The following is a 19,874-nucleotide window of genomic DNA, read 5'->3' on the forward strand; positions in this document are numbered from 1 at the left end:
GTTTACATGAAAACTATGCAAAACAAACAAACATAAATGAATGGCAAATATATAATAACATCTCATCTCATTATCTCTAGCCGCTTTATCCTTCTACAGGGTCGCAGGCAAGCTGGAGCCTATCCCAGCTGACTACGGGCAAAAGGCAGGGTACACCCTGGACAAGTCGCCAGGTCATCACAGGGCTGACACATAGACACAGACAACCATTCACACTCACACCTACGGTCAATTTAGAGTCACCAGTTAACCTAACCTGCATGTCTTTGGACTGTGGGGGAAACCGGAGCACCCGGAGGAAACCCACGCGGACACAGGGAGAACATGCAAACTCCACACAGAAAGGCCCTCGCCGGCCCCGGGGCTCGAACCCAGGACCTTCTTGCTGTGAGGCGACAGCGCTAACCACTACACCACCGTGCCGCCCCTATATAATAACAAATAGAATAAATAAAATATAATGTGGATAAAATATTAAAACATAGCAATTTGAATTGACAATGGCAACTTTAAAGGAGAACTGAAGGCAATTTATCAAAATTCTATTTCTCTCATTTTATTAAATATAAGAATGCATTTTTGATCGCTATTTTGTCACTGCTATAGCAAGTTATGAGTGTTTGAAATATGCTCTGTAATATATCAGTCCATATGTCAAAGCAATGGCCATAAATGAGATTCATTGAGACCTGTGCGAGACATCGTAGGACGGAAGTAAAACGTACAGCGGAAATCAAAGTGGCCGACATCTGCCAATGTTGTCAAAAGACGTGCGCGCCCTCTTTCGAATGCTGATGTAATCAAGCTGGAAGTTTTGTTTGGTTTGATAGCAATCAGGGAAGTTTGAAAAAAAGTAGGCAGTAATCGTCATTTAAACTTGTTTTTGTGCAACATTTAATTTGGAAAACAGTTTTCAAAATGGTGGCACTGACACCTGGCTGACACTTCACGTTTCGAAGTTTTGCACAAGTCTCGTGAAGATCGCGCGGATAAGCTACGCCTGCTGTGGACCAAACGAACTAAATTCAACATGGCTACAAACCGAACAGGCCGATAAGTATAATATTTAATTGCAATTAGTTGCCAATACGAGTCACGATATAAGGTTACTAAAACCGAAAACGTAATTGAATAACACGTTAATTAAGAAATAAAGCAAGTTTAAAAATGACTTCAGTTTTCTCATTCATTATCTCTAGCCGCTTTATCCTGTTCTACAGTTTTCCTTTAAGAAATAATGTGAAAATTATAACTTTGAAATTTTGAGTACATTGGACAATTTAGAGTTCATCTAAAGCATGTTTAGAACATTTATACCACACCAATTTGCCAGTGATCGTCAGTAAACCTGCCAATTTCAACCAAACTACAAACATGGACTCTATGAACTACACTTCCCAGAACTCACAGTGCCCTCTGTCTCCCGACTTTTAACCACAGCTGTCACTCATCACCCTATTAGTCCCTCTGGCTGTTTAAACCCCACTCTCACACCACTTCACTGCGAAGTATCATTCTGCCTTTCCCAGTACATACCGAGCCTTGTTTATTTCTGACTGATGCACATTTTCTCGACTTTAGCTTCTCCTCTCTCGTTTACTCTCTTGCCTGTCCTCGTTTGCCCTGTTTACCGTTCACCTGACCATTGCTAGTTCTTTGATCCTGATTCACATCTCACATTTTGGCTTGTTCACTGTTTGCTCTACACTCCTCTTCTGCGCATATGTCCGTAAGTGCCTGCACCGTGACAGGATACTTCGCCATCATGGATGTAGCAGAAGAGGCGAAGCAGACAGATCTCAATGCTCAGGGATGCTTGCTAGGAGAGCATCAGCAGATGCTAGCTGACCACAACACCAGGATGTCACAACTAACAACTGTGATGTCGCAGGCCCTCCTACCATGTTCCGAACCAGCTCCGAGCCCAACGCTACAACTTCCTGCCCTGGAGAAATTCACCGGAGATCCGCTCGCATGTAAGGGTTTCCTCCTCCAGTGCTCAATGTACTTCGCTACCATGCCTAACCTGTCTGATGAGCACAAGATGACTAAATTTCTCTCCTTTCTCACAGGTAAAGCCCTTTGATGGGCCAGTGCCGTCTGGAACAACGGCAACGGACCCATGAAAGCCTATGAACAGTTTCTTGCCCAATTTAAGAGGGTTTTCAACCATGAACCCGAAGACATTGAAGAAGGTGAAAGTTTACTCACCATGCCACAAGGCTCCAGAAGCGTACCAGAGTATGTGCTGGAATAGTGGCCACTAGTGGATGGAATGAGCCTGAGCTTAAAGCAATCTTTTGCAAGGGGCTACACCTGGAAATACTGAGTGAGCTCACCTGCTGGGATGAAAAGTTGACACTGGATTCTCTCATTGACCTTGCGATCCCTTTGGGCAATCTTCTGACTCACTGTCCCTCTCTACAAGAGGCTGGTAAGCCTGGTCATACACCGGAAGAGAGCTTTGCTATGGAAATCTCCCGCACCCAGATAACACGCTCCGAGCGCATTAGGAGGAGAAGGGAGGGACTATGTTTCTACTGTGGGAGTTCAGAACATCAGCTCAACCACTGCCCTGTTCATCCTCCTCACTCATCTTCTGCAGAATGTCCTCCATGCCATGTAAGTCCCACTTGCAGGTTTACTTCCAAGTCATTCCAAGTTGCTGTGTTGTTGAATTTGACTTCTTCTACCCACGTCCTCTCTGCTCTTATAGACTCAAGAGCAGAGGGGAACTTTATTAGAAGCGCGGTCATCCAGAAGTTCAACTTGTCCACAGCCCCACTTCAAAGTCTGCTCAACATCAGCACAATTGACTGAGGACCCACAGGGGACGGTTGAGTCTCTCAGCGCACCACTCCCATCCATGTCCAAGTAGGCATTCTTCATTTGGAGCTCATTTCACTCGGTCACCACCACCGACCAACATGACATCATTCTGGGTTATCCTTGGCTGCAACTCCATGACCCCTTGATTTCTTGGCTAAAAAAGGAGATTCTGCAGTGGTCACCCACTTGTTTTCAAGGCTGCATCTCTTGTCCCAAGATCATGCTCACTTCCACTTCTGTGGAGGGTCCCCAGCCTGACTCCATGGACAATGTTCCCAACTGTTATCTTGACCTCAAGGAGGTTTTTAGTAAGGGTAAAGCTTGCGGGTTACCACCTCATAGGCCTGATGACTGCACTATCGACCTTCTACCAGGCACATCACCACCTAAAGGGCGCATCTATCCTCTCTCTCAGTAGGCGCAATCTGCTATGGAGGAATACATCCAAGAGGACCTCAAACAGGGATGCATCCGTCCATCAAAATCTCCCGCTTCAGCAGGCTTCTTCTTTGTGGAGAAACATGGTGGTGGCCTTCGTCCTTGTATCGACTACAGAGGGTTGAATCAAGTGTCAGTCAAATACCCTTATCCACTTCCTTTGGTCCCAGCAGCTTTAGAACAACTCAAGTCGGCTAAGATCTTCTCCAAGCTTGACTTGCACAGCACTTACAACCTCATCCGAATAAAGAAACATGATGAGTGGAAGACAGTGACCACGAAAACCTCAACTATCTCAGAAAGACCAAGCAGCTAAATCCTTGCCAAGCCAGGTGGTCCCGCTTCTTCATCAGGTTCAATTTTACCATCTCATTTCATCCTGGCTCCAAGAATACTAAGGCTGACACCCTATCATGAAACTTTGCTCCCATGCTCCAAGACCTTGGTACACATCCCATACTTCCTCCTCAGTGCTTCATCCAGTCAATTACCTGGGACATAGATAAAGAAATCAGAGACTCTCAACCCCAAACACTTCCCAACGATCTTCTGCCCAGTCTCCTATATGTACCCAAGCATCTTAGGAGCAAACTGATTACGTGGGCCCACACCTCACCAGCCACTGGACATCCTGGCAGCCAATACACCCATCAGATGATCAGGAATAAGTACCGGTGGGAAAACATGCTCACAGAAATCAACAAGTTCATCTCCTCATGTTCCACCTGCACCCAAGCCAAAGTTCCCAGAACACCTCCAGCTGGCAAACTTTGTCTCCTCCTGGTTCCTCAGAGACCCTGGTCCCACATCACCATTGATTTTCATCACCGACCTCCCACCTTCACTAGATAACACAACCATCATGGTAACCATTGACCATTTTTCCAAAGCCCTCGGACTCGTTCCGTTACCTGGCATTCCCACAGCATCCCAAAATGCAGAACTGCTGTTCCAGCAAGTGTTCTGTTATTATGGTCTCCCGGAAGACATTGTCAGTGACAGGGGTGCAAAGTTCACTTCATGCTTCTGGAAGAACTTCATGGAGAGATTAGGAGTGTTGGTGAGTCTCACATCTGGATGCCATCCTCAGTCCAACAGCCAAATCGAAAGGGCAAATCAGGAGATTGGCTGTTTCTTAAGAATATTCTGTATGCGCAACCAGAGGGACTGGGCACGCTTCCTTCCTTCCATGGGCCGAGTATGCACAGAACTCCCTCAAGCACTCGGCAACCCAGTTAACACCATTTCAGTGCATACTCTGCTACCAGCCACCCCATTCCCTTGGGACGACTTGCCCAACCAGGTTTAAGCCATAGAGGACTGGGTCTCATGCAGCCAAACAGTTTGGGAAGAAATACACCAATGTATTGAAATGGTCAATGCCAAGTACAAAGAGTATGTGGACAAACACAGAGCAGAAACACCCGTATACAACCCAGGGGACAGAGTATGGATTGCAACCAAAAATCTCAGAGAATTCAATTCCTGCAAGAAATTAAAACCAAGATAAATTGGGCCATTCAAAGTTACAGAACACATCAACGAAGTGTTGTATTAGCTAGAGCTCCCCCCTTACAGCAGACTATCACCCAAGTTTCATGTATCCTGTTTGAAACCTGCTATCCCGGGCCCTCTCACTGAAAACACACCCAGCCAGGAACACCCAGCCCTCGACCTGAAGAATGAACCCATCTACCAGGTCAACAAGATCATCAACTCTAGACAACGAAGAGGGCAGATTGAGTACCTGGTAGACTGGGAGGGTTACGGACCCAAGGAACAGAGCTGGGTTCCCACCAAGGACGTCCTTGATCCATTTCTCAAGCAAGAATTCCATGCCACACATCCCGACAAACCTGCACCCAGAAGTAGAGGTCGCCCGAGAAAATCTGTAGCTCCCGGTGGTAGCTCCTCTGGGGGGCGCTCTGTCAGTAAACCTGCTGATTTCGACCAAACTACAAACATGGACTCTGTGAACTACAAGTCCCAGAACTCACAGCGCCCTCTGTCTCCTGACTATTAACCACAGCTGTCACTCATCACCCTATTAGTCCCTCTGCCTATTTAAACCCCACTCTCACACCACTTCACTGCGAAGTATTTTTTTTTTGCCTTTCCCAGTACATACCAAGCCTTGTTTATGTCTAACTGATGCACGTTTTCTTGACTTTAGCTTCTCCTCTCTCGTTTACTCTCTTGCCTGTCCTCGTTTGCCCTGTTTGGCGTTCGCCCGACCATTGCTAGTTCTTTGACCCTGATTCACGTCTCACGTTTTGGCTTGTCCACTGTTTGCTCTACACTCCTCTTCTGTGCATATGTCCATAAGTGCCTGCACCGTGACCGTGATTATGCTTTTTACACTTTCATAGTGATGTTTAAAGTTGAGAGAGTTCTCCCCTCACCAGCTTCTCTTTCTTTCTTCTCACTTGCAAAAAACTGAAAAATCCTCTTTTGTGAAGCCTTCGCTCAGATTTAAAAAAAAAAAAAATCCAGACAGAAAGCTTGATCATATCAGATAAATAAGGCTCTATATACATGAGAAGTTCTGAAAGACAGAAGATCCTATCTGTACTCTGAAGCGAAATAATCCCCAAGCCTTGGGGCAGAAACGGTAAAGAGAGAAGCAGGATGTTTGCATTGCACATCTTCACTTTCCCCAAACTGTATTTGGTTTGCGTGATACAGCTGCTGGGAATACCTAAGGCCATCTCTACAGTATGTTGATTAAATATCAAATTTATGTTGAATAAATACAGCTTGTGCCCCGCTGTAAGGCCTCTCAGTGTTGAAGGTAATGTGTGCAGCTAAAGAAGTTAGTGTGTGTGTGTGTGTGTGTGTGTGTGTGTGTGAGGATGAGGTGTATATATGTGAACATTATCATGAATAATATTACGCATTATAATACACAGCTACAAGTAACTTAGAACACAGAAAACTTTGGATAGAAGAACAACTTTATCATACACACTTAAGTACACAGTGAAATTCCTCTCTGCATTTAACCCATGTGAAGCAGTGAACACACACATGTGAGCAATGAGCACACACACACACCCAGAGCAGTGGGCAGCCATGCTACAGCACCCAGGGAGCAGCTGGGGGTTAGGTGCCTCGCTCAAGGGCACTTCAGCCCAAGACCACCCCATGTTAATCTAACTGCATGTCTTTGGACTGTGGGGGAAACCGGAGCACCCGGAGGAAACCCACGCAGACACGGGAAGAACATGCAAACTCTACACAAAAAGGCCCTCGCCGGCTACTGGGCTCAAACCCAGACCTTCTTGCTGTGAGGCGACAGTGCTAACCACTACACCACTGTGCCACCCAACGATGTGTGTCTTTTCAGACTCATACAGTGAGGGGAAATATGTAGTGTCTTGCAAAAGTTTTCATCCCCCTTGGTGTTTGTCCTGTTTTGTCGCATTCCAAGCTGGAATTAAAATGGATTTTTGGAGGGTTAGCACCATTTGATTTACACAACATGCCTACCACTTTAAAGGTGCTTTTTTTTTTTTATTGTGACACAAACAATAATTAAGATGAAAAAACAGAAACCTGGAGTGTGCATAGGTATTCACCCCCTTTTGTATGAAACCCCTAAATAAGAGCTGGTCCAACCAATTCACTTCATAAGTCACATAATTAGTTGATTAAGATCCACCTGTGTGCAATCAAAGTGTCACACGATCTGTCACATGATGTCTGTATACCGTAAATCAACCTGTTCTGGAAGGACCCTGACTCTGCTACATTACTAAGCAAGCAACATGAAAACCAAGGAGCCTCCAAAAACAATTGAAACAATTCTTTGGTGTCTTCAGTCCCTAAACATCTTTTAAGTGTTGTGAGAAGGAATGGCAACATTATAAAGTGTTAAATGCTTTACTGTCCCAACCATTTTTGAAATGTGTAGCAATAAGCTAAATTGAAATAAATGTTTATTTTGGGGAAAAAAGTCAATCCAATTCATGAAGTAAAACATCCAATAATGTGCTGTTGTACTGTTTTGCGTGCAATACAGGTCAAATGCCGCTTTTCCACTACAAACGCGGCTGAGTCAGGCTGAGCCGTGCCGTGCTGAGTCGAGCTGAGCGGGGCTGTTGGAGTTGCATTTCGACTACAACCGCGCTGAACCGTGCTGGCTGGAAGTGGGTGGACACATTGGGTGGAGTTAGCGAAAGTGGGTGGACGTCACGTGATGTCGTTAAGCAGCGCAAACAGTGACATCAGTGAGCTTTTAAGCGGTAGTCTCACGACCCGAATAGTAAACAATAAACATAGGGGACATGGAGTCGTTAGTGTTGCTGGTCTTGGTTCTGTGGCCTGTTGTCACCGACAACGCCAACAGATACTGGCAAGAGCGTATAGATGAGGCGAGGCGCATAAGGCTTCAGAAATTCTCGTAATTCTTCTTCTTCCGGGTTTACGGTGTTTACAGCTCCCAGCATGCTCGCGGGGCGTGTGTGGGCATGTGAGGACACTCCTCCTCACCAATCAGTGCACAGGGGAGTGTCTGCTCACGCCCCCAGCCTCACTCGGCTCGGTTTGGCTCACTTCAGCCCCACTCCAAAACGGTGCGAGTTTTAGGGGCTAAGCAGGGCTGAAGCGAGCTGAGTCGTGCTGTTCTTTGGTAGTCGAAACGCGAGCCGTGTCGGGCTGAAGCGAGCTGAAGTGAGCTGAAAAAGGGTAGTGGAAAAGGGCCAAAAGAGTATTTACAAATCATTGTTTTCAGTTTTTATTTCAATTTCAACGTTCTGTCCCAACTTTTTCTGATTTGAGGTTGTACTTGATTGTATACTGATATACACTCACCAGCCACTTTATAATGAACACCCATACATCCACCTGCTGTTTTATGCAGTTATCTAATCAGCCAATCACTTGACAGCAGTACAATGTATAAACTCGTGCAGATACAAATCAAGAGCTTCAGTTAATGTTCACTTCAAACATCAGAATGGGGAACATTGTGATCTCAAAGTCTGACTTTCTTTCACTGTGACATGGGTGTTGGTTTGAGCCAGATGTACTGGTTTGAGTATTTCAGAAACTGCTGATCTCCTGAGGTTTTCACACACAACAGAATGGTGCGAAAAACAAAAAAACATCGAGTGAGCGACAGTTCTGTCAGTGGAAACACCTTGTTGATAAGAGAGGTCAGTGGCTGAAATGCGTACATTGCAGTCCTGAAATTGCAGTCCTTTTTTACAAACAGGACAATGTAGTGTACGAAATCCAATGCAGTGAGGAATGCACAGATATGTACATTGGGGAAATGAAACAACTACTGTACTTCACAGGTGCATGGCTCAACACAGGAGAACCAGTTCCTCAGACCAGGACTCTGCAGTATATCTTCATCTCAATAACAAAGGATACTCGTTTCAGGACTCAAATGTATGCATTTTAGCCAGAAAGGACTGGAGGTTTGAAAGAGGAGCAAAAGAAGCCATCTTCGTCAACCTGGAACAACAATCACTGAACAGACGAGGTGGTCTGAGACACTACTTATCAGCCACCTACAATGCAGTCCTTGGAACACTTCCCAGAAAACTGAATACACATCCACACCAAGACTCAGTTGACTTCAATGACTCACATGATGGCAGAGAGAACCAATGACCCTCTAGGCTGCCAACACCATTCACACCTGGCCCCCAGTGACCCTAACACCTATAGGATGACTCAACGACCCAGGTGACCTCAACGACTCTCTTTAGGGTTGCTTTTGGTCCACTAGAAAATAAATACCTGGAACTCCCCACTAGTCAGACAGAACTGCAGAAGGCTTTCAGATGAGAGATGAAACGTCTTCAAGAATTTCAAGCAAGTCTAGTTGCCTTTTTTAGCACCTATGCAGGCTTTTGTCTAAACGGGGGAACAGGGGTGCTGCGCCCTCTTACTCTCGGCGTGCGCCCCCTTACCGACTCCGTGAAAACATCCCAGCAACACTACGTGACAATGTGTCTGATCATCAAATACGTTATAATTGCTCCAAAAATATTCCAATCATAGTAGATACACCGCCAGACGGTGCAAAAACAATCCGAATTGGCGTTTTCCAGACTGAGGCGCCATGTTGTTTAGTTGTTTACTTGTCGCGGCTGCTCTCGCGAGATTTGACATGGGTTACATACAAGGTCAGCTGACTTGTAGAGCGAGATTTCTTGAGACTGAATGACCTTTCACCCACTGGCGCGGGAGTTTTTGACAGAAGTAGTTTGCGAGTTGTTTTTGTTGACACTTGGGCATTTAAACATGTCATCCCGCGGCATGAAGCGAAAGAAAGCCAAAGACTGTCCGGGGCAGAAGAAGATTACTTCTTTCTTTTTCAATGTTGACAGACAATTTGTTACAATTTCCCTCTCAGATAGCCTCAGAATGTCCCATTGGAGCATTTTTCAAAGGCTTTGCACGGCGGGGGGACAACCAGCACCATCCCCCCCCCCGCTTCGCTCCCTCACCATGGTGAGTGCCCTCATACTAAATTTTTCTAGAAAAAACCCTGACTATGGCCAGATTGGGTTAAGCTGCCAGGAAGGATATAGCAACTCATAGCAACTCTTTACAATGGTGGTGAGCAGAAAATCATCTCAGCATGCAACAGCGGAAGACCACACTGGGTTCCATTCCTGCAGCCAAGAACAGGACTCTTAGGCTACATCCACACGACAACGGCAACGAGATGTTATTTAAAAATATATCGCGTCCAAATGGGCAACAATCAGTAAAATATCAGGTCCATATGGCAACGCAACACTTGCTGAAAACGATGCAATACACATGCCACACCTCTAGGGGCGCTGTAAGACGGTCCCTTCGGAGACACCAGAACAATAGAAGTAAGGACACATGCGCATAAACTATTATGCGCGAGACTTCATATTAGCCACAAAGTCAGGAAAATCTGTTTGTAAAATTACATTATAAGGACCAAATACAATGAAAAGTATTTTTCCAGTCTCACCTGTGAAAGGTAATCCCATGTGATCGTTTTGACGGCAAACCTGTTGGTACAGTTAAACGCAGCTAATCTTTATTCTCCGCTTTGACCTCTCCAAAATGGCGGCGAGGATGACGCATGATTCTACACGGAAGGCGGCATCTTTAATGGTCCGGAATAAATTGAATGATACACGTTGATGGATTAATTTGTTGTTTCTCACCTGTGAAAGGTAATCCCATATGATCTCGTTTGGACGGTAAACCTGTTGGTACAGTTAAACGCAGCACATGAATCTTTATTCTCCGCTTTGACCTATCCAATATGGCGACGAGGATGACGTATGATTCTACGCGGAAGGCGGCGTCTTTAATGGTCCGGAATAAATTGAATGCTACACGTTGATGGATTAATTTCTTCTACGCCCTTTTTGAGGAATGTATTGTAGGACTTAAACCCACATCTGAAGAGGTGAGATCGCTCCTTTTTTTTCCCCTATTTTTGCTGGCGGGATTGACTCTGCCCTAAGGGCAGAGTCTCTCTCTCTCTCACTTTGCACCATTACACAATAAATATTCATAGTGAAAATATTTTGTAAGCACGTTTCATGAACCAAGTTATAGGATTTGTTGACAACTCGCATCGAGTTCGTTACACTTCTACCCGGCATGAAGCACTCACAGTCATGTGGTTGTGACGTCATCGTAAACAAATCCGTTTTACTCATCCAGACGACTTCACAACGGCAACGTTGCCAGATCTTTCCACTCTGGAACCCGTTCTCAAAAAGATTGCGTTTTGGGCACCCAAAACGCCGGTGCCGTGTGGACGCCAGGCCTAAACAATAAGCAATTGTATCGGAGTCACCTGAATCCGTTGCCGTGTGGACAGGGCCTTAGAATCAAGAACAAGTTCCTATTAAAGTGACCAGTGTGTATATCTGTCAGCCTCAGAGTGAACAGCTGAGCAAAATCACAATGAAACATTAATAAAGTTTCAATAATGAATGATTTATTGGATTTTCCAATATGCCGAATGGTCCGTGTATGCATCAGACATGGGTTGACCTACTTTCATGTGAAACACAGACTGTGGTTGAAAACTGTGTACCTCATGACCCGAGAGGATGGGCAGGGTCGGGTGGGAGGAGGGACGATTGGCAGATTGTCATTGCTCTGATTCTCTAAGCCTTTGTTTCCATGGCATGTTTGGCAAACATCTCTAGAGGGCTTTTTGCATGGAGCATGAACATGATCTGAGTCCTTCACCTTTAACTGAGAATCACAGTGGAGTTCTTGGCCTCGGGTGGATCATACCACTCTCTGACAGTTGTATCCAAGAGTTCTTCCCATAATCCATTTTGACCTCCTGTCTATGTTTTTGAGCAAAGTGATATGTTTTGATTAGTAAGCTGCAACTGTCATTTATCTGTAACTATTAGCACCCAGCACAGCCTGTCAACATTGATGTCCATCAGATTCTGACAAGATAATTGAAAACAACACTGTAACACTGTGACCTAATAATATTTTATAATAGTAGTAATAATACAGTGTCTCTCATTGTTGTCAGTGTTGTAATATAAAATTGACTTAAGTAAATGTGAAATGAAATGAATGTAGCAAATACAGTTGAGTGCCAAAGTTTGCATCCCCCTTGGTGAATAAAATTTGGTTGTATCTTTCAAGGAGGGGTATGAACTTGTAGATCCAATCCCAAATCAGAAAAAGTTGGGACAGTGTGTTGAAATGGACATTAAAACTGAAAACAATGATTTGTAAATAATATTTGACCTATATTGCACTCAAAACAATAAACAGCACATTATTTTATATTATTTTACTTCAGGAATATTTTTTTGTTTTGCTTTGTTTTTCAAAATAAACACATTTCAATTTTGATTTTTGCAATACATTTTTAAAAAAATGTGGGATGGTAAAGGATTTATCACTTTATAATGTTTCCATTCCTTCTCACAACACTTAAAAGATGTTTAGGGACTGAAGACACCAAGTGATGAAATGTTTCAGGTGTTATTTTGTCCCATTCTTTGTGCAACAGTACGGGGTCACCGTTGTTATATTTTTTGTTTTACAATTTGCCAAACATTCTCTATTAGGGACAAAGAGGACACACCCTCTTCTTCAACAGCCATGCCTTTGTAATGTGTGCAAAGTGTGGTTTTGCATTGTCTTGTTGAAATCTCCCTGGAAAAGATGTCATCTTGAAGGCAGCATATGTAGCTCCAAAATCTCAGTGTACTTTTCTGCATTAATGCTCCATCACAGAAGTGTAAGTTACCTTTGCCAAGGGCACTGACACAACCCCATACTATGACAGACCCTGGCTTTTGGACTTGTTACTGGTAACAGTCTGGATGGTCCTTTTTGTCTTTGGTTTCCAAAAAAAAAATCTGGAATACTGATTCATCTGACCATAGTACATGTTTCCACTGTGTGATGGTCTATCCTACATGCCTCCGAGCCTAGGGAAGTTGACGGCGCTTCTGGACACAGTTAAAATCAGGCTTCCTTTTTTGCACAGTAAAGTTTTAACTGGTGTTTGTGGATGTAGCTCTGTATTGTAGAGCTTGACAAAGGTTTGCCAAAGTAATCTCGAGCCTATGCCGTTATATCAACTGCAGATGAATGACAGCTCTTGATGCAGTTCTGTCTGAGGGATCGGAGATCACGGGTGTTCAGCTAAGGCTTGCACCCTTGCCCTTTATGCTCTGAAATTCATCCAGATTCCTTGAACTGTTTGATGATGATATGCACTATAGAGGGTGAAATATCCAAAACCCTTCACATCTTTCTTTGAGGAACGTTGTTTTTAAACATTCCAATAATTTTCTCACGTATTTGTTGACAACTGGAGATCCTCGACCCATCTTTGCTCCTCAAAGATTCAGCCTTTCCTGGATACTGATTTTGTACCAAATCATGATTACAGTCGCCTGTTGACATCACCTGTTTCAAATCACATTATTATTTAATTGTTTTACCTCATTACTAGCTCTAAATTGCTCTGTTCCAACTTTTTTTTGGAATGTCTTGCAGGCCTGAAATGCAGGAATGGATGTATATTACCAAATGAATTGAAGTTGACCAGACAAATCATGAAATATCTTGGGTTCATTCTGTCTGCAATGAAATACAAGTCACAGTAAATTTAGAAATCATTGCTTTCCTTTTTTAAGTTGCATTTTCCATACCGTCCCAACTTTTTCTGGTTTAGACTTGTCTTAAATTGTGGGTTGAAGTTACATGATTTGTGGCCATTTTATTTTGTTGTCTCTAAATATTAACTCATGGTCTCATCTCATCTCATCTCATCTCATTATCTCTAGCCGCTTTATCCTTCTACAGGGTCGCAGGCAAGCTGGAGCCTATCCCAGCTGACTACGGGCGAAAGGCAGGGTACACCCTGGACAAGTCGCCAGGTCATCACAGGGCTGACACATAGACACAGACAACCATTCACACTCACATTCACACCTACGGTCAATTTAGAGTCACCAGTTAACCTAACCTGCATGTCTTTGGACTGTGGGGGAAACCGGAGCACCCAGAGGAAACCCACACGGACACGGGGAGAACATGCAAACTCCACACAGAAAGGCCCTCGCCGGCCCCGGGGCTCGAACCCAGGACCTTCTTGCTGTGAGGCGACAGCGCTAACCACTACACCACCGTGCCGCCCAACTCATGGTCTCTATCAATTATTTTGCAGCCATGCCCTTTTAAAAAATAACCACCATGTCCCCACAGCAGTTCCTTATGTCTACACCATCAACTGGTACACTATCAGCCAAATGCTAATCATGAAATTTTAAACTATTAACTCTAACTTTTAAATCTATCAGTGGTTTTGCACCAACTTATATATGTAGCTGAGTTGAGATAATGCATCTTAGTGCATACACTTTACATAGAAATAGTGATTATCTTTCTTAAACCTTTTAATGCAAGAACCAAGAAGACTCTTGGCAACAGGGCCTTCGCTTTTGCAGCAGCTAAACTTTTTAATGCTCTTCCTCATGAAATCAAACACAAGAAGAATTTTCATAATTTTAAGTCTTTGGTTAAAACGTTTTTGTTTCGAACTGCTTATGGATAAATTGTATCGACTATAACTGGTCATATTAACGCATCATTATTATATTATGTTTTATTATGAGATATTTCCATCATATTCTGATTTTCTTTTACAGAAACTTTTTATGAACTGATTTTGCAACTGCAATATATGTATGAAGATAGAGAAATTATTTTAGACAATAAGTAATATAAATTTGTTTTGCTTTCGAGATTTTGTTTTACACAGGAATTTTTGTTTTTTGTACAATAGACAATGTTTTGAAATTTAGCCACTGATTAATGTATATAATGCCCATTTGATCACATTTATATGTTAATTTGCATGAAATAAGTATTAAATTATTATAAATTATTATTATTGTGAAGTTGAAGTTTCACTATTGTGGTCAATATTGTATATTTATGTTCCAGAGAGGACATTTCACATTGTGGTTTTTTTTTGTTTGTTTGTTGTTGTTTTCCAATTTCACAAGTGGAAATTGGAAGGAAGCTAGAAGGAAAGAAAGAAGAGCTAAATATCAGTGAAGTTGCATTCTTGCTTATGTAATTGTTTTCGTGACTCCAATAAAATAATATGCTGACAGTTGAAGCTTGTTTGATGTAAAGTTTTATTTCTGCACGTCATGTAAAGCGTAGACAAACACCTTGCCTACTACTAACCATATATCAGGCTTTTAGTTTTCAGAAAAAAAATCTGTAAAAGATTCAAAAGTGTTTATTTTTTGTTTTAGTCTACTTTTACATTATATATTTATAGGAAACCAACCTCATCTCATCTCATTATCTCTAGCCGCTTTATCCTTCTACAGGGTCGCAGGCAAGCTGGAGCCTATCCCAGCTGACTACGGGCGAAAGGCGGGGTACACCCTGGACAAGTCGCCAGGTCATCACAGGGCTGACACATAGACACAGACAACCATTCACACTCACATTCACACCTATGGTCAATTTAGAGTCACCAGTTAACCTAACCTGCATGTCTTTGGACTGTGGGGGAAACCGGAGCACCTGGAGGAAACCCACGCGGACACGGGGAGAACATGCAAACTCCACACAGAAAGGCCCTCGCCGGCCACGGGGCTCGAACCCGGACCTTCTTGCTGTGAGGCGACAGCGCTAACCACTACACCACTGTGCCGCCCTAGAAACCAACCTAAAATTATTTAAATATTGATTAGCTTAACAGTCGCTAAGAGAAAAAAAAGTGACCACACATGCGCTGCCACTGGGATGAAACTGCTGGTGTAAAACTGTGGCTTTACAGACAGATATTATTGCACTTGAGGGCCACTGTAGGTTTTCATACATGCTTGGAAAAGGAGGGGTGAAGGAGGGGTAAGAGAGGGGTGGAATCTGCAACCTCATCACCACTAAATCCTCTTTTCATTTCATTTCATTTATTTATTTAAAAGGACATTGCACATTAATCAACAGAACTGTAAATGTGCCAGTGTTAGCCAACAGGCTAATATTCAACTGCAGTCCTTAGGCATGATGTTTGTAAACCCATGTGACCAACTTTTATAAAAGTCAGGTTGTTAAAAAAAACAAACACATAAACACAACAGAAATAGAACAAACAAACAAACAATAACAGAACAGAAGAGTGTTTACACATCAAACAAACCATCAAGACACTCACATCACTACAAACTGAATTGGTCTTACAAATACAACCACTAAGGCAGTAGACAACAAAATAGACAGAACAGGAGACAACATCATACACTACTGTTCAAAAGTTTGGGGTCACCCAGACAATTTTGTGTTTTCCATGAAAAGTCACACTTTTATTTACCACCATAAGTTGTAAAATGAATAGAAAATATAGTCAAGACATTTTTCTGGCCATTTTGAGCATTTATCGACCCCACAAATGTGATGCTCCAGAAACTCAATCTGCTCAAAGGAAGGTCAGTTTTATAGCTTCTCTAAAGAGCTCAACTGTTTTCAGCTGTGCTAACATGATTGTACAAGGGTTTTCTAATCATCCATTAGCCTTCTGAGGCAATGAGCAAACACATTGTACCATTAGAACACTGGAGTGAGAGTTGCTGGAAATGGGCCTCTATACACCTATGGAGATATTGCACCAAAAACCAGACATTTAGTAGAATTTAGCTAGGATAGTCATTTACCACATTAGCAATGTATAGAGTGTATTTCTGATTAGTTTAAAGTGATCTTCATTGAAAAGAACAGTGCTTTTCTTTCAAAAATAAGGACATTTCAAAGTGACCCCAAACTTTTGAACGGTAGTGTACATCACACCACAAACAATGCCAGAGACAACAACACCTTATAGACAGAACAAAAAAAAATGTCACTCACTATCATACACTCTGGCAACAGACAACATTTGATTGAAATCAAGAGAACGCCAGTGTCTATGGTGGAAGTGTCATGTAGTTAATGATGTTCACATATTTGATTGTTCAGAAGCCATTCCTTCAGGTGGTGACTAAATGTACGATAAGAGGTGCAGTTTCTTATGTCAGTTGGTAATGTACTCCATAAGTTAGACGCTCTCACAGAAAAGCACAGTCGACTAAAGGCACTGTACCTATGAAGGATTACACAGTCGCCTCTTAGGGCAGACCTTGTAGCTTCACTGTTAGAATCTTTCTGCTTTATTAAGGCACAAAATAGTGGTGGTGCCTTTCCATTTATGATTTTAAAAATTAAGCAGGCATCAGTGTGTTTAATTAAGTTGTCCCAGGTAAGGATGCTATGTTTATCAAGTACATTACAGTGATGATAGAGCTTGGACTTGAGAGCTTGCTTATACAATCATAGGATAGGCTTCAGCATCGTGCTTGTGGCCTGGGTCCAACTTGTAAGTTAAATGAGGCATGATCATTGCATTCATAAAAAACTTCACAACACGTGTTGTCAGACAGTTTCTAAAATATCTAAAATTTAACAAATTGTACTTAGTTATCTGCATTACCTTTTTTACTTGTTTTTTAAAAGATAAGTTTGAATCTAGGATAATACCTAGATATTTAAAATGAGAGACTGTTTGGATGATCTCTCCAGATATCTGGACTTTAGGATCACAGTCTGATGCAGTGTTTGTCTTAATAAAGTCAAGTCAAGTTTATTTGTATAGCGCTTTTAACAATAAACATTGTCGCAAAGCAGCTTTACAGAATTTGAACGACTTAAAACATGTGCTAATTTTGTCCCTAATCTATCCCCAATGAGAAAGGCTGTGGCGACAGTGGCAAGGAAAAACTCCCTCAGACGACATGAGGAAGAAACCTCGAGAGGAACCAGACTCAAAAGGGAACCCATCCTCATTGGGGCAACAAAAGACAGCATGACTATAATATTAACAGTTTTAACATGAAGTCAGTTTCGTTGATGTTATAAACTCTTCACTGATGGAAACTTGAGTGCAAAACTGTTCATGACAACTGCAGTCCTAAAGTTAGCAAGTCAACTGTAGTCCTCAGCCATAAAAGCATTACTGTAAGAGTCCAGAGCGTCCTCCAGGTGTGACTTTCAACTGTTCTCATGGGGCCGTCCTCCACAGGAGCGATGCGATGAGACTCCAACCAGACACAGGGCACCATGGATGGATCAAGCAGGTCCGAGGAGCAGAAGAGGTCAGCATCTTGATCCCAGGACCAACATGTAACTCAGAGGGACAGATTTTGGGGGGGAGAGAGAGAGAGAGAGAACACAGGTGGTTAGGTATGCCCAATGTCACCTGAATAAGTAGGAACAGTATACATATTGCACTGAGTACAAGCAGGGACTCCAGCAATTAACTATGACAGCATAACTAAAAGGGGAGAGCATGCAGACTGTTTTCTTACATTATGATTCACAGTATCAAAGGCCTTTTTAAGATCCAGAAAAACAGCTCCAACAACACCACCTTTATCCAGTTTTAGTTTGATACTTTCCACAAAGAAGCAGTTGTGTGGCTCTTCAGTGCACTTTTAACTTTGCTGGATGTTGTAGTACAAGTGTTGACCACTAGTGGTCGACAAAGCTCTCTGAAGTGTGTACTGGTACGCAGATACAATATAATCCTCATCAATTCACACGCTGTACAATATCTGTCTACCAGTTTTTTTGTTTGTTTGTTTGTTTGTTTGTTTGTTTTTTTATCATGCAAGTTTAATTTTCCAATTGCTACTACATCTCAAACAGCATGGATTATACTACAACTGCCATAGCATCATGGATGATGCCATTTTTACATTACAGTGTCATAATAATCACACAATAACAAACGTGCTTAGTATTAGTCAGGTCACTGTTCATCATAAATGCATTAAACCACAATAGTACCAAAACCCATGAGTTGATAAACATTAATAATAATCATTCATAGCATGGGCGGCACGGTGGTGTAGTGGTTAGCGCTGTCGCCTCACAGCAAGAAGGTCCTGGGTTCGAGCCCCGGGGCCGGCAAGGGCCTTTCTGTGTGGAGTTTGCATGTTGTCCGCGTGGGTTTTCTCCGGGTGCTCCGGTTTCCCCCACAGTCCAAAGACATGCAGGTTAGGTTAACTGGTGACTCTAAATTGAGCGTAGGTGTGAGTGTGAATGGTTGTCTGTGTCTATGTGTCAGCCCTGTGATGACCTGGCGACTTGTCCAGGGTGTACCCCGCCTTTCGCCCGTAGTCAGCTGGGATAGGCTCTTGCCAGCGACCCTGTAGAAGGATAAAGCGGCTAGAGATAATGAGATGAGATTCATAGCACGAGAATGCAGAAAAATGTAAGGAATAAAACCCTAAGACGGTTATTTTCCTAAAACAGCACATTCCAAAACATTTTATACTTCTTATACCACAGCAATTTGCCACTGATTCATTTTTTTGTAATTAAAAACATCATGTCATACTTTTGATCCATTTACACACTCACCGGCCACTTTAATAGGAACTTGTTCTTGGCTGCAGGAGTGGAACCCAATGTGGTCTTCTGCAGTTGCATGCTGATATGCTTTTCTGCTCACCACAGCTGTAAAGAGTGTTTATATGAGTTCCTTCCTGGCAGCTTGAACCAATCTGGCCATTTTCTTCACTTGATGTTTTTTTTGTTTTTCTGCACCATTCTATCTGTGTAAACTCTAGAGACTGTGTGTGTGAAAACCCCCAGGAGATCAGCAGTTTCTGAAATACTCAAACCAGTCCATCTGGCTCAAACCAACACCCATGCCACAGTGAAAGAAAGTCACACTTTGGGATCACAATGTTTCCCATTCTGGCATTTGAAGTGAACATTAACTGAAGCTCTTGATTTGTATCTGCATGATTTGATGCATTGTGCTGCTGTCAAGGGATTAGCCGATTAGAGAACTGCATCAAATAGCAGGTGGATGTATGGGTGTTCCTAATAAAGTGGCTGGTGAGCGTAGTTGCATGAACATTGTGGAACATTGTTGGTACCATTATAGAAAATGAATCACCTAAATTATACATGTTCTAATCGATCAGATTTGAGAGACAGAGAGAGAGTTAGTTTCAGGACACAAGGGTTTAATCCACCTATTTGCACTGAATTGATCCCCATTAGCTCTGTTTATTTCAGTTTCCCTCTCACAGTCT

Source organism: Neoarius graeffei, chromosome 15, assembly GCF_027579695.1.
Source record: "Neoarius graeffei isolate fNeoGra1 chromosome 15, fNeoGra1.pri, whole genome shotgun sequence".
NCBI lineage: Eukaryota > Metazoa > Chordata > Actinopteri > Siluriformes > Ariidae > Neoarius > Neoarius graeffei.